At 34.4% G+C, this 11,607-nt stretch overlaps 1 pseudogene; it reads right to left on the bottom strand.

Moving 5' to 3' along the window:
• Positions 1-11,607, bottom strand: part of LOC106464186 — a 49,527-nt pseudogene that overhangs the window by 26,027 nt on the left and 11,893 nt on the right.

The raw sequence follows: 11,607 nt of genomic DNA, 5'->3' as shown, positions 1-11,607 counted from the left end.
CACACTTGACGTAAAAAATTTCGCATCTGATACAGTATATGCATATAAAAAGATAACTATAAAGCGTTTGATTAATTTTAATTCATGAAATAAACTTCTATGGACCAAAAAAATTATATTGGACAATATTTCTAATTCTAATGAACCAAAAGCTGAAGATGGTGGTTCAGAACCATTGTTTCGATTTCTTTTTCAAGTACCCCGTCTTCGGAAAATTGATCGGTGCTCAAACTGTTTGATTATTTAAAACATACTGGATATTATAATTAATCGATTAACTAATACCATTCAAAAATGAAATTTAAAGTAAAATTACAACAAAAATAATTTTGGTTGTTTCTTAATAGAAATTATCATTTCATGAATGCATTTTTCTTTCTTTAAAACTTGTTAATCTATCTTTAAAGTTTCTAAGATTTGCAGGCCTTATTAAAAACTATTGTTACGCCTCCGTTCGTTAGTTAATTTTCCGTATAATTTCTTTTCGAAGAAACTTTAGCGACACAAGTCTTTTCTTAAATGAGACTGGTTTATTCTTTCTAAATACAACGTTGCAATACACTTAATTTCCACAGTTACGCTATAACAAATGCTATAATTCACAACGAACGTCTCACGTGCTCGACACAACAATACTTTCTCTCTCTGTCTGCAGTTCAATTACTCATTACCTTGTTATCGTCACGTCTTGACCGTCTTATATATAAAAGAATACCGAAATCTAGTAACCTCCCGAGGATTCACGAAGCTTCGAGAATATGACGTGTTACTAGGGTCACGTGACCTCCGCTTTCGTAACACTATTATTCACTGTATATATAAGACACGGACACCTTCTCAGTAATTCAGATGTTTGTAATCAATTTAATTATAATTTCATGAAATCCTGCATACTTTAGAATTCTCTAAATGCTGGTTTAGGCTACTGTTTAGGAAGTTGAAATTTAAATGAAGTTAACAAATAATAGATTTTTTGTTAAAGAAAATGGTAATTATGGAAAGAATATTTTTACATGCATCAATTATGTTCACGCAACCTAGATGTTATTAGAAAATACTTCAATTTTGAATGTTCCCTCCTACTCAAACTTTATGGTGGACTAAATTTCTATTTCTACTTACTAAACCTCAGTATTACATTTATGTGACGACAATTGATGTATAATAAATTAGTTCTGAATTTAGGAAGATTAAATGAAATTTCATTTTTAATAGCCAGCTGCATTTACAATTACAATGTTTGTATGTGTGTTTGAGAGAGAAGAGTATTATAATGTGAATCTTCAAAAGCACACTATATATAAAGGATACACTGGGTTTCAGAAAGCAAGTGAGAATCTACCTTTAATCAGCATCATGATACGTCGTGGTTTCTTAAGTTTTGGCACCATCTCTTCAAGGGAATGTACTCCAATGACCTTTGTTCCTTTGGCTTCGTTCTGCAGAAATGCAACCACTTTCTCTGTTGTCGGCACACACACCTATTGAATTAATAACGTCATTTAATAAACAAAAGTTGGTAATGTTTTGTTTTTTGAAAAACAAAACTGAAGCTACATGTAACACTATGAAACTTAGCAAAAATATTTTTAGTTATATTCTCCAAAACAGCATTAAAGTTACAAAACTGTAGACTCATCCTTCATTTATAGGTTTAAATTGTGGCTCATTTAACAGAACATATACCAATGTAACCTTTCATTATTTTGCACTGATAGAACAGCCAAGAGCTACTGTACAAAAAATTTAAAAAAGGGTTAAAAACTATACTCAATTATTGTATATATTACTTTAAAATGATAAAACACTCATCTCTATTTTGCAACAGAAGCATCAAACTTTTTCAAACGCAAGTACAATTTCCATTTCTTAGAACAAAATTTTGCTTTTATTTGCTAATGTACATCTACCATTCCCCCCAGTGGCACAGGGACTTGTACTGCTGGAAACCGGGTTTCGATACCCGTAGTGGGCAGAGCACAGATGGCCTTTTGTGTAGCTTTGTGCTTAATAGCAAACAACATCTACCATAATGCAATACAAAGAACTTAATAAAAAATAAAATTTAAGAAACCAGAATGGAAAGAAAATAGCAATTACAACAGAAATTTCTCGAAAGGTTTGTAAAATAAATATGAGATATCTCACACTGCCATTGCCAAATTTTTGATATATTACCACCTCATTGAGGCCATCAGATCATTAAGGAAAAGGGCCAGTTGATGATTATGAATTCTGAACTTACAAAATTCTTACTCCAAAGCAATAACACCAGGAAGTCTAACGACCAGATATAAAAAACGCCACAAATATTATCAGTCAGAAGTCTGTATACCACAAAGAGGAAAGGAATGCCAGAAAAAACCTGTAGAGAAATCACACAAAAGACAGTTGTCAGCAGGGAAACAACTGGACCACAAAAGCAACCATTATGTGTAATATTGCGTGCAATAAATCAGAACCCTAACAAAGAAGATGGGCTTTCAATGCAGAAGAATATCCTACAGACAGAAGATCAGACACACAGCTTTCCTGCAAAAGACAAGCAAGTTTAATTGTTCTCATACAACCAAAGTAAAACATAAACATTTAGTACATAAGTAGCAAAAACTTTCTGAATCTAAGGTACAAGAAACAAAGATATCACAAACATAACTTGGCAGAGACAAGCAACAACGAAACCTATGCCATACAGCACAAACTAAAAATGGAATAAGAAGCCATACAAAAATATGAACACTGCTTAAAAGAATCTTCTCAAAGGGAAGCAGATTTTCGCAAACAAATAAATGCTCTGTTCCTGACCAATACTCCTTGACTTTCATGTTTGTTAGATAAACTTCGTTGGCTGCTGGAGCATCTAGAACGGCAAAATGAGAATGTAAAACGAAGATCATCATGATAATGATACTATGTATCTTAACAATAAATTAGACCGACACTGAACTAAACTTTATCAAAAGATGGAGTCTACAGCACGTGACTTGTCACATGCTCACTTGACCTAATTATTACATCTTTCTCTTTTGAGTCCTAAGACATAACTGTAAATGTTCATGTTACTTGTGATATGTGTAATTGAAAACATGGAATAGTCACTGACTTATTGGTGTTAAAGCAAAATTCGAATATTTAATATACAAACTGGCATTAATATTCTACAATTTATAACTTACAGTATTCGAGTGAATAAGTTTCTAAATATTAAAGGACGGGTCACCTATTGTTACTAGGTAAGTCTTCTGGTACTATTTTAGAGTCAGTAATATTATAATCCACTAGAAGTAATGGCTTAGAAAAGCCTTTCTCTAATGTTTGTGGCACATCATATTTGTATTTACAGTGGCCGCTATTGATATTTACTTTGGCAAAGGTAAAATATCGAGTGAAGTACATTCCTCTGGCAACAATTTATTAGTCGAATGTCATTTATACGTCCTTAGATGATTCTCTTATTCTTCAATATGATCTTCTATGACAATGTTTCAGTTGATCAAATTATAGTTTCTGGCACTCACATAGGTCCATGGCTATAGGTATGGGTAAGTACTGGAGCCACCCTCTTGAAATATACGTCGTTTAGCATGTTAATCATGCATATTTTGTTGTTTCACCTGTTTGTGTTGTACCTTCTTTGTTAAATTTGGTACAGCTAGAATAAGCTTACAGAGGAGATGTGATGAGGTGTACTAATTTGTCTGATAAGTTTCCTTTCTCTAATTTCATACGAAACTTAAGTTGTCTATTGCACGTTCTACCAATAAGTTTAATTATGGGTTGTATTTTGGGCTAGTGACATTTCTTATTCAGTTGGTTAATAAATATCAGAATGTATCACTCATACGTGTTGTAGTATTGTCAGAAACTAAAATGTGTGACAACCCATGTATTGTAGAAATTAGACTTAACACATATATTGTGGCTGACAAAGTTATCGTATGCATAGCATATGGTTCTCTCCATATTGAATGTACATAAATTAGTACAAACATGATCCTCCAAGATAGTCCCATTGGTGCAATAGCTGTTGAGTTACGCTGTTGTTGACAAATGTTGCAAGGTTTACTCTTATCTTCAGTGTTAGTGTCTAGTTTTAGCCACCAGATAATTTTGCGAGCAAGTGATTTTATGCATGATATAGCTGTATGCTCTACATAAAAGTAATCAAGAAATTTGTCACGTCCTTTTTATGGTACAGTTAGTGTTAACTTTTAACACACTTATTATGAAACCTGCCCGGCATGGCCAGGTGGTTAGGGCGCTCGACTCGCAATCCGAAGGTCGCGGGTTCGAATCCCCGTCACACCAAACATGCTCACCCCTTTCAGCCGTAGAGGCGTTATAATGTGACGGTCAATCCCACTATTCGTTGGTAAAAGAGTAGCCCAAGAGTTGGCGGTGGGTGGTGATGACTAGCTGCCTTCTCTCTAGTCTTACACTGCTAAATTAGGGACGGCTAGCGCAGATAGCCATCGTGTAGCTTTGCGCGAAATTCAAAAACAAACTATTAGGAAAACTAAATAATCATTAAATGTTTAATTATTAAATAAACTAAATAATCGTTATTAAGCTTAACAGTCTTGTATATCCAACAAACTAAAAATAAAATCTATTTTACTGAATCGCAATGAACAAAAATGTTTGAAGACTGTATACATTCTTTGGTACATTTGAATACACTCTGTTCTTTGTTGCTGTCTTCTATTTAGCTTATTTTTCATAATATCATACAATGGAGCTAGTATACCAAACAGATATTTTATAGATTATTTATAATAGTTTACAATTCCTATGAAGCATTTCAATTCACTAACATTCCTTAGTGTTAGTGCTTCCTACACTGTCTGCATTTTTTCTTTTTATGTTTGTAGTTCCATACTTGTGATTATATGACCTATATACATGACTTTTGTTGTGTAAGATGTCTCTTGAAAATGAAGACCAGCGTCATTCAATTGTTTTAAAGCTTCTAGAAGATTCTCCATGTATTCTATTGATTTCTGCCTGTCACTTATATGGGGTCTACATGAACTACAACTATAGGTATTGGAGCCAATAACTTTCGTTGAAAAAAGTTGGCAACACATTGGCTCCAAAAGGCAGTTGTTTATAGGAGTATAGTCCGTTAAGAGTGTTAATAGTGACTATATTTTTTATTCCTTGTCTAACACTATCTGATTACCATGACTTGGGTATAACTTGGTAAAACATTAAACTTTGGCTAAGGTAGCAAAAGAATCGTTGGCTATGGATAATGAGTAAATGTCCCTGTTACCTATCTTATTGGCTGTAATTTTGTAGTCACAGTATATGTTTAGTGATCCATCTGTTTTTATGATAGGAATTATTGGTGCTTCCCACTTCCTAAATGATACTGGCTCAATGATACCTCGTTTTTGTAATCTTTTTAGCTTTAATTTGGTTTTCTGCCACATAGCATAAGACAAAGTTCTGATTTTATGGTAAATTGTTTGCTTCCAAGTTGAATGAGGAATTTTACCTTTAACCCTTTCAAAGTCCAAATGTCCTTACACAACAGGTCAGGAAACTTGTTAGGCAAAGCTTTTTTTTTCTACGTTGAACATTCTTTCGGAGATGTCTGTGTTATTGACTATTTTATTCTAATTCAACTGCATCTCCATTAACCAATCACTTCTTAACATTAATAGTAAATTAACTTTAGCAATGACTAAAGGCAGTGATGTTCTTTGATCCTCAAAGGCAGCTGACACTTTTCCCATAAGTGTAATCAATTCATTCACACGGGTTTATAATTTAGTGTAGCGCGTCTTTACTGGAATTTAAAAATGTTCTTTGTATACTGCTTCAGATATGATTGAATATAAAACTCTTGTGTCAGTCTCCATTTCTAAGTTTTCTTTTTCAACTTGAATCTTTGCCATTAATGGTTTAGTTGTATCCAAATATATTTTGTATGTCTTTTTTCCATAGGTCCATCATCCTCATATGCATCATAGGATGAAGGTTCAGTGCCTATAAAATTAGTTTCCTTTCCATTTATATTCTGAGTTTTCTTTTTGGCTTATTATCTGATTTATGTCTGGTATTTGGTTTTATCGTCTTATATTTCTTAGCTAAGTGTTCTTTATTATCACATTTGTAGCATATTGAACCACATGAATGATACTCAAATTATAAGTACTAAAGGTACTTTTGGGAGCTTGTTTCCTGGTATCATGCTTGTTGTTGACAGCAACCAATGATCCTTTTGGTTGTTGAGTTTGTAATTCTCGTGCCGCGGTTTTCAGCTGATTTTATGTCTACGGTAAAATATACTGCGTTTTCAAGTATCAAAGTTTTCTCCGTAAAAGGGCTTTTTCTGTTTGGTAGCACTTCTTTATCCAGACATAAAACAATCCCTCAGGGATCGTGTCACAAATGCTACAAACACATAATATGTACTTAAATGTTTTAATGCGGTAGTAAAATCATTAAAAGAACTACCCCCTTCCTTTTGTTATCGACAATGAAATGCAAAACACACAGTACTGACTAATGGTTTTGGCCGAATGCGTTTATTAAGTTGCATGCATAAATTGTCCTTTATCTGCCGGTTTCTCTGAGGTCACGATATTTTGTAAAAGCGACTATGTAGCTCGGTCACAAACTGTCAAAATAATTGCCTTTTTCTTTTCATTGTCGTCTGTTTCATTATCTGTGAAGTAAATGTTAAGACTCTCAACGCATTCCTCTTGGTGAATACCAATGTTTTTCCAGATGTTACCACCACGTTGCTGACTACACGAGGTCAAAAATTCACCATGCATTAAGATTATATTTACTGTCTTATCAGTACTTCTCAGTAATCTCCAATCATCATAGGATACCATCGTCTTTGATATCACTGTTCCATTGAAGAAATATCTTAGTGGAAGCACTCTCTATGCTCATCACTCACTGCACCTAGATCATTTGGAAAGAAGTTTAAATGAAAGTGTAAGCAGTGCATCTTTAGTGATTTTCTAGACCCAATTTTCCTGTACTTCTCAATCATCACAGCATAGTTTTAATCTCGTATTTCCTAAGAAATGTTTGACAACCAGTGTGAATGATTTCCAGGCAGCAAGTTCTTTCTGATTGAGTACTATTTCAAAATCATCATCAATCAGCACTTCCTGAATCTGTGGCCAAACAAAGATACCTCCTTTCATTTTTGCTTCTCTAATTTTTGGAAACTAGTCAGCCAGATATCTGAAACCATTACAATTTTTGTTTATTTGTTTACAAATCCTTCGTGGCTCTCAGTTTAATATGAAGTGGGACAGAAACACATTTTGATGATTCATTAAAGGTTGATACTCGATATTCTCTTTCCCTGGAATGTAATTCTTTCTCACTGGCTATTCCTTCTTTTTGAAATGATTTTTATCATCTCAACCATCCAAGAGGCACAAAAAGCAATAAATATTTGGTATACCCACTCTGCAGGCCTAGCAGGAATGCAATAACTTTTAAATCACCACATATGCTTTACCTATGGTAATCACATTTGATGGCCTCAAGTATAATCTGCATGCTTTGATAATTTTGTTTCATGTTCACAGCATGAGCAACAGGAATCGATGGTTTAGTGTTCCCTTTGTACAAAATTACAGCTTCCAGACGAACTTTAGATAAGTCGATAAAAAGTCTCCAATCTTGAGGATGATGTTTGGTACCTAATTCTTTCATTAAAGCACCAACATTTGTAAAGAAACACAAAGTATCTTGCATGCTGTAGTGAGAAGCAAGACTTTGAAGGTAACTTCGGTAAATTGAAACTCTTGTTCCTGGAACTAATAAATTCCATTGCTGTAAATGAGAGCCAAGAAGTTCCCCATGCTGCTTTCATAGAGACAAGTCATGAATCAGATCATGCCACGTGAATAGAATTACTAGATAAAGAGGGTGAAGATGATTCATAGGTCTTCTTCACAGGATAACTCTTCTGTTTCCCAATTCGGTGGTGGATGTGTACTGGAAAACCATCCTCATGAACTACTGGTTTCATTGCAAATGCAATATCTGTATATTTAATTTATTGGTCATGCAAAAATAACAGTCAGTTACATGATTTTTGGGCTCATGCCATATCATGGGAACTGAAAATGGCATACTTGCTCTATTCTTATTCAGTCACTGTTTCAAGCCAGATGTGCAAACTGTACAACACACATGTGGACCCCAATGATTTTCTTGGTCACCAATTTTACAATCAAAACAGTGGTAGAATGCTACCTTTACTTTTTGTGGGATGTTTTTCCTTCATGAAACTGTGATATGTTTTCCACAAATGTAACAGAAACTGTTTGAGTCATTTTGCACTTTTGGACTTTACTTGAACTGGAGGCAGCCAGCATTTCAAATCATTTTTTAAAAACATAAAATCTTTATGTTTACAGAACTAGAGTTTAAAAGGTTTTAAAAAACAAAGTTTTAATGAATTTGATTATATCACGGGTATGATACGAGGAAGAAAATCGGATTTTATTTTGACTGTGTGTGTGGGTGTTGTAAGGGTCAGTGCCCAACTGAATGGGTGAGAAGCAACTGAGAGTTTATTTGTTTTTTGTTTTGAATTTCGCGCAAAGCTACACGAGGGCTATCAGCGCTATCCGTCCCTAATTTAGCAGTGTAAGATTAGAGGGTAGACAGCTAGTCATCACCACTCACCGCCAACTCTTGGACTACTATTTTACTAACGAATAGTGGGATTGACCGTCACATTATAACGCCCCCACAGCTGAAAGGGCGAGCATGTATGGTGGGGCGGAGATTCGAACCAGCGACCTGCAGATTGCGAATCGAGCTCCCTAACCACATGGCCACGTCGGGCCAGGCAACTGAAAGAGACACGTCCAACTCCTTTTATGCTCAGTCAAATGACTTCTCGAATGTTCTAGCAAACTGAATTAAAAAATACGTAAAATACAAGTAGGAATCTGGCACAAAAATAAATAATATAATTAAATTTGAACATGAGATAAAACTAAAAGAAGAAAATGCAGAAATACTTATATATTTACACTATTTGTGTACCCTCTCAAAAAGATGAAGAATAATTTATAGGTTTCCTGTAGGTCACTGCCTCTTACAGAGCCTTCTGTACAGCATATTTTATGCCAGCTCTTGACATTGATGTTTGCTGTTCTGGTTAATAATATTATTCCCATGAGAACAGCTGCAAAAATACAGCAGTAGCTGCCTCTTGCTTCAGACTCATACATAGCCACAGGTTCTTTGAAGATATGGTTCTGAGTCAGACCCCATCACTGGTCTAGGCATCATATCCTCCTTCCCTTGTGTTGGAGGTATGGAGAGTAAGTTCTTATACCCCTTCAGAAAATAATTCTGCAAGGCAGTAGTAGAGCATAATAAGATTAACAATTGTCCATAATCATGATTTTCTTTAATAAAAGTCAAGATCAAAAGCTCAAAGCCAACTCAATCTTTGATTGGAAAGAAGTTCTAAAAGCATGAGATTAAACATTATCAACGATCAGGTCATGATCCGATCTTGTTTAGGAAAAAGTCATCCACAGAGGGCGCAGCATATGTGCCGCAATACACAGTATTAAAGTGAATGCACTTCACCCTTTACTGCCAGTCCACATATCTTCTATGTAACAGTGCACATACAGTTACGTGAGCCAGACCCATGACTGCATGCACTGGCCCTTGGCAACGAGCTTACAACTCAGGGTTACAGGCATGAGTTCTTCTACCATTGTTTGGTTTTCTAAGCGACAGAGCTACAGTTTCAAGAGGTAAAGGAAGATAAAATTTCACACCAATACCTAAGACAGCAGTCACTACTTTACAAGGAATGACTAATGCTTCTAGCCCATAATTTATTGTATCCTGTTTGTTCACATAAGTTAAATATAATACAAATAGTAAATATTATACTTCATTTCACAAAGTCACCACAAACGTTAGGTCACCACAATAAAAATACTGTAGTTAAAACCCAAAGGTGTATAGCAAACACCTTGTTCATAAATAGTATCGAAATATAACATTCATAATTAATATCCATAAAATCTGGAAGTACTTCAATTGTGTTAATCAAAAATTTTGATGACTCAAAACTAGTTAAAGCAATAGGTAGATCGTGTTCCCTTTCATTCTGAATGAACAAGTAACTTTGAATTTACTTTTTAAAGGCTAGGTCACAAAATATATGAATAGTTCAGTTGCTTCAAATGCAAAAGATTCCTTCAAAAACATCAATGCAAACAAAAGGTTTTCCATGTTTTTCATTTTTGTTGGGTTCAGTTATCCTAGCAACTTTAATTGCTCTCTCAATGAAAAATTTCATGCTTATTAATATTTCAGTTCAACATTCTTTACCACAGTACGAAAACAGAGAATATACTGTTGTTCTTTTTATCTCGATACAGTCTGAACCAATTATTACAGTTCTTGCCAAACACATATCGAATTACCAAGCAAAAGTATTTATTTCTCTGAAGAAAGTGTAATATTTCATATATTACATTCGAGTACCTAATTAAATATACACCGACTAGTCCACACACAACTTAAAGACCAGTATGTTCCAACAGACGTACACAACAATCTCAATGCGACACATTAACCAAGGCACACTTGGAACAAGTCTGATAACCATAGCAACCAAAGTCAACGTCATTTATGCTTTCTAGCGCATCAACCCACATATACTTCCTTTAGAGTGCCACACAAGGGATTAGATTGACTTGAACTATATCACAAAATTCAGAGTAGAAATAAACAGAAATGGTCCTTCCTCTCATCCATCTATGTCACATTTGATATTATCAACTGCCGACTGTATATATACACAAAATATAATACAGCAAAAGTACCAGGGATGAAAGCAAAATTACATTTTCCTATCATAATACAGCAGTCAACCTAATTGGCTTTTATTTCCTGCCAGTACCGTCACCTATGGGTCGTAAAACCTACATCAGATATATATGAAAAACATTCAAAAATATTAGAAAATCATATACATTTTACTTAAATTACATTATTCATGTTAATTGCTCGTGCTTTGTTAGAGCAAAATCCTTTACTACACTTCACAAAGGCTTATATGGACGAACTAGACCATCAGATACAAGCGAAACAACACAAGGTCGCTATTCACCACCGAACTTAATATCAGTTCTTGTAAAAAAAAGTGATTACAAAGTCCTTTCAGAATATTAGTTTGTCAGAATTCCCTGTTATCATCAACAACCGACTCAAACTGTTGTTTTTTTTACATCTTGATTTACAACCTCAGTTGTCCTAGATGTTCATATTGTGAGTCTCAGGTGCTTTGTAGAAATTCCATAGAACTTACTAGATAGTTCGAGAAGTTCTTAGAAGTTATAAAACAGATGTCTCGTTATCAAGAACGACGTCTCTTCTTAAGAGTACAGAAAGTAAGGATCACAATGCCTCTAAGCTGTTGATCAGTTTATCAACTCTTACGTATTAGAATTTCAAATGGTCTGAAACTGAGTTAACTAATAAATTAAATTTAGTAGTTAAATTGTACTTTGGATTTAGTATTTAAATTAAAGCCGATATACAGTCAGTTTATGATATTTGTCCAACAAGACTGATATACAG

Source organism: Limulus polyphemus, unplaced genomic scaffold (assembly GCF_000517525.1).
Source record: "Limulus polyphemus unplaced genomic scaffold, Limulus_polyphemus-2.1.2 Scaffold1582, whole genome shotgun sequence".
Lineage (NCBI taxonomy): Eukaryota > Metazoa > Arthropoda > Merostomata > Xiphosura > Limulidae > Limulus > Limulus polyphemus.
This window is presented reverse-complemented; position numbering and strand designations above follow the sequence as displayed.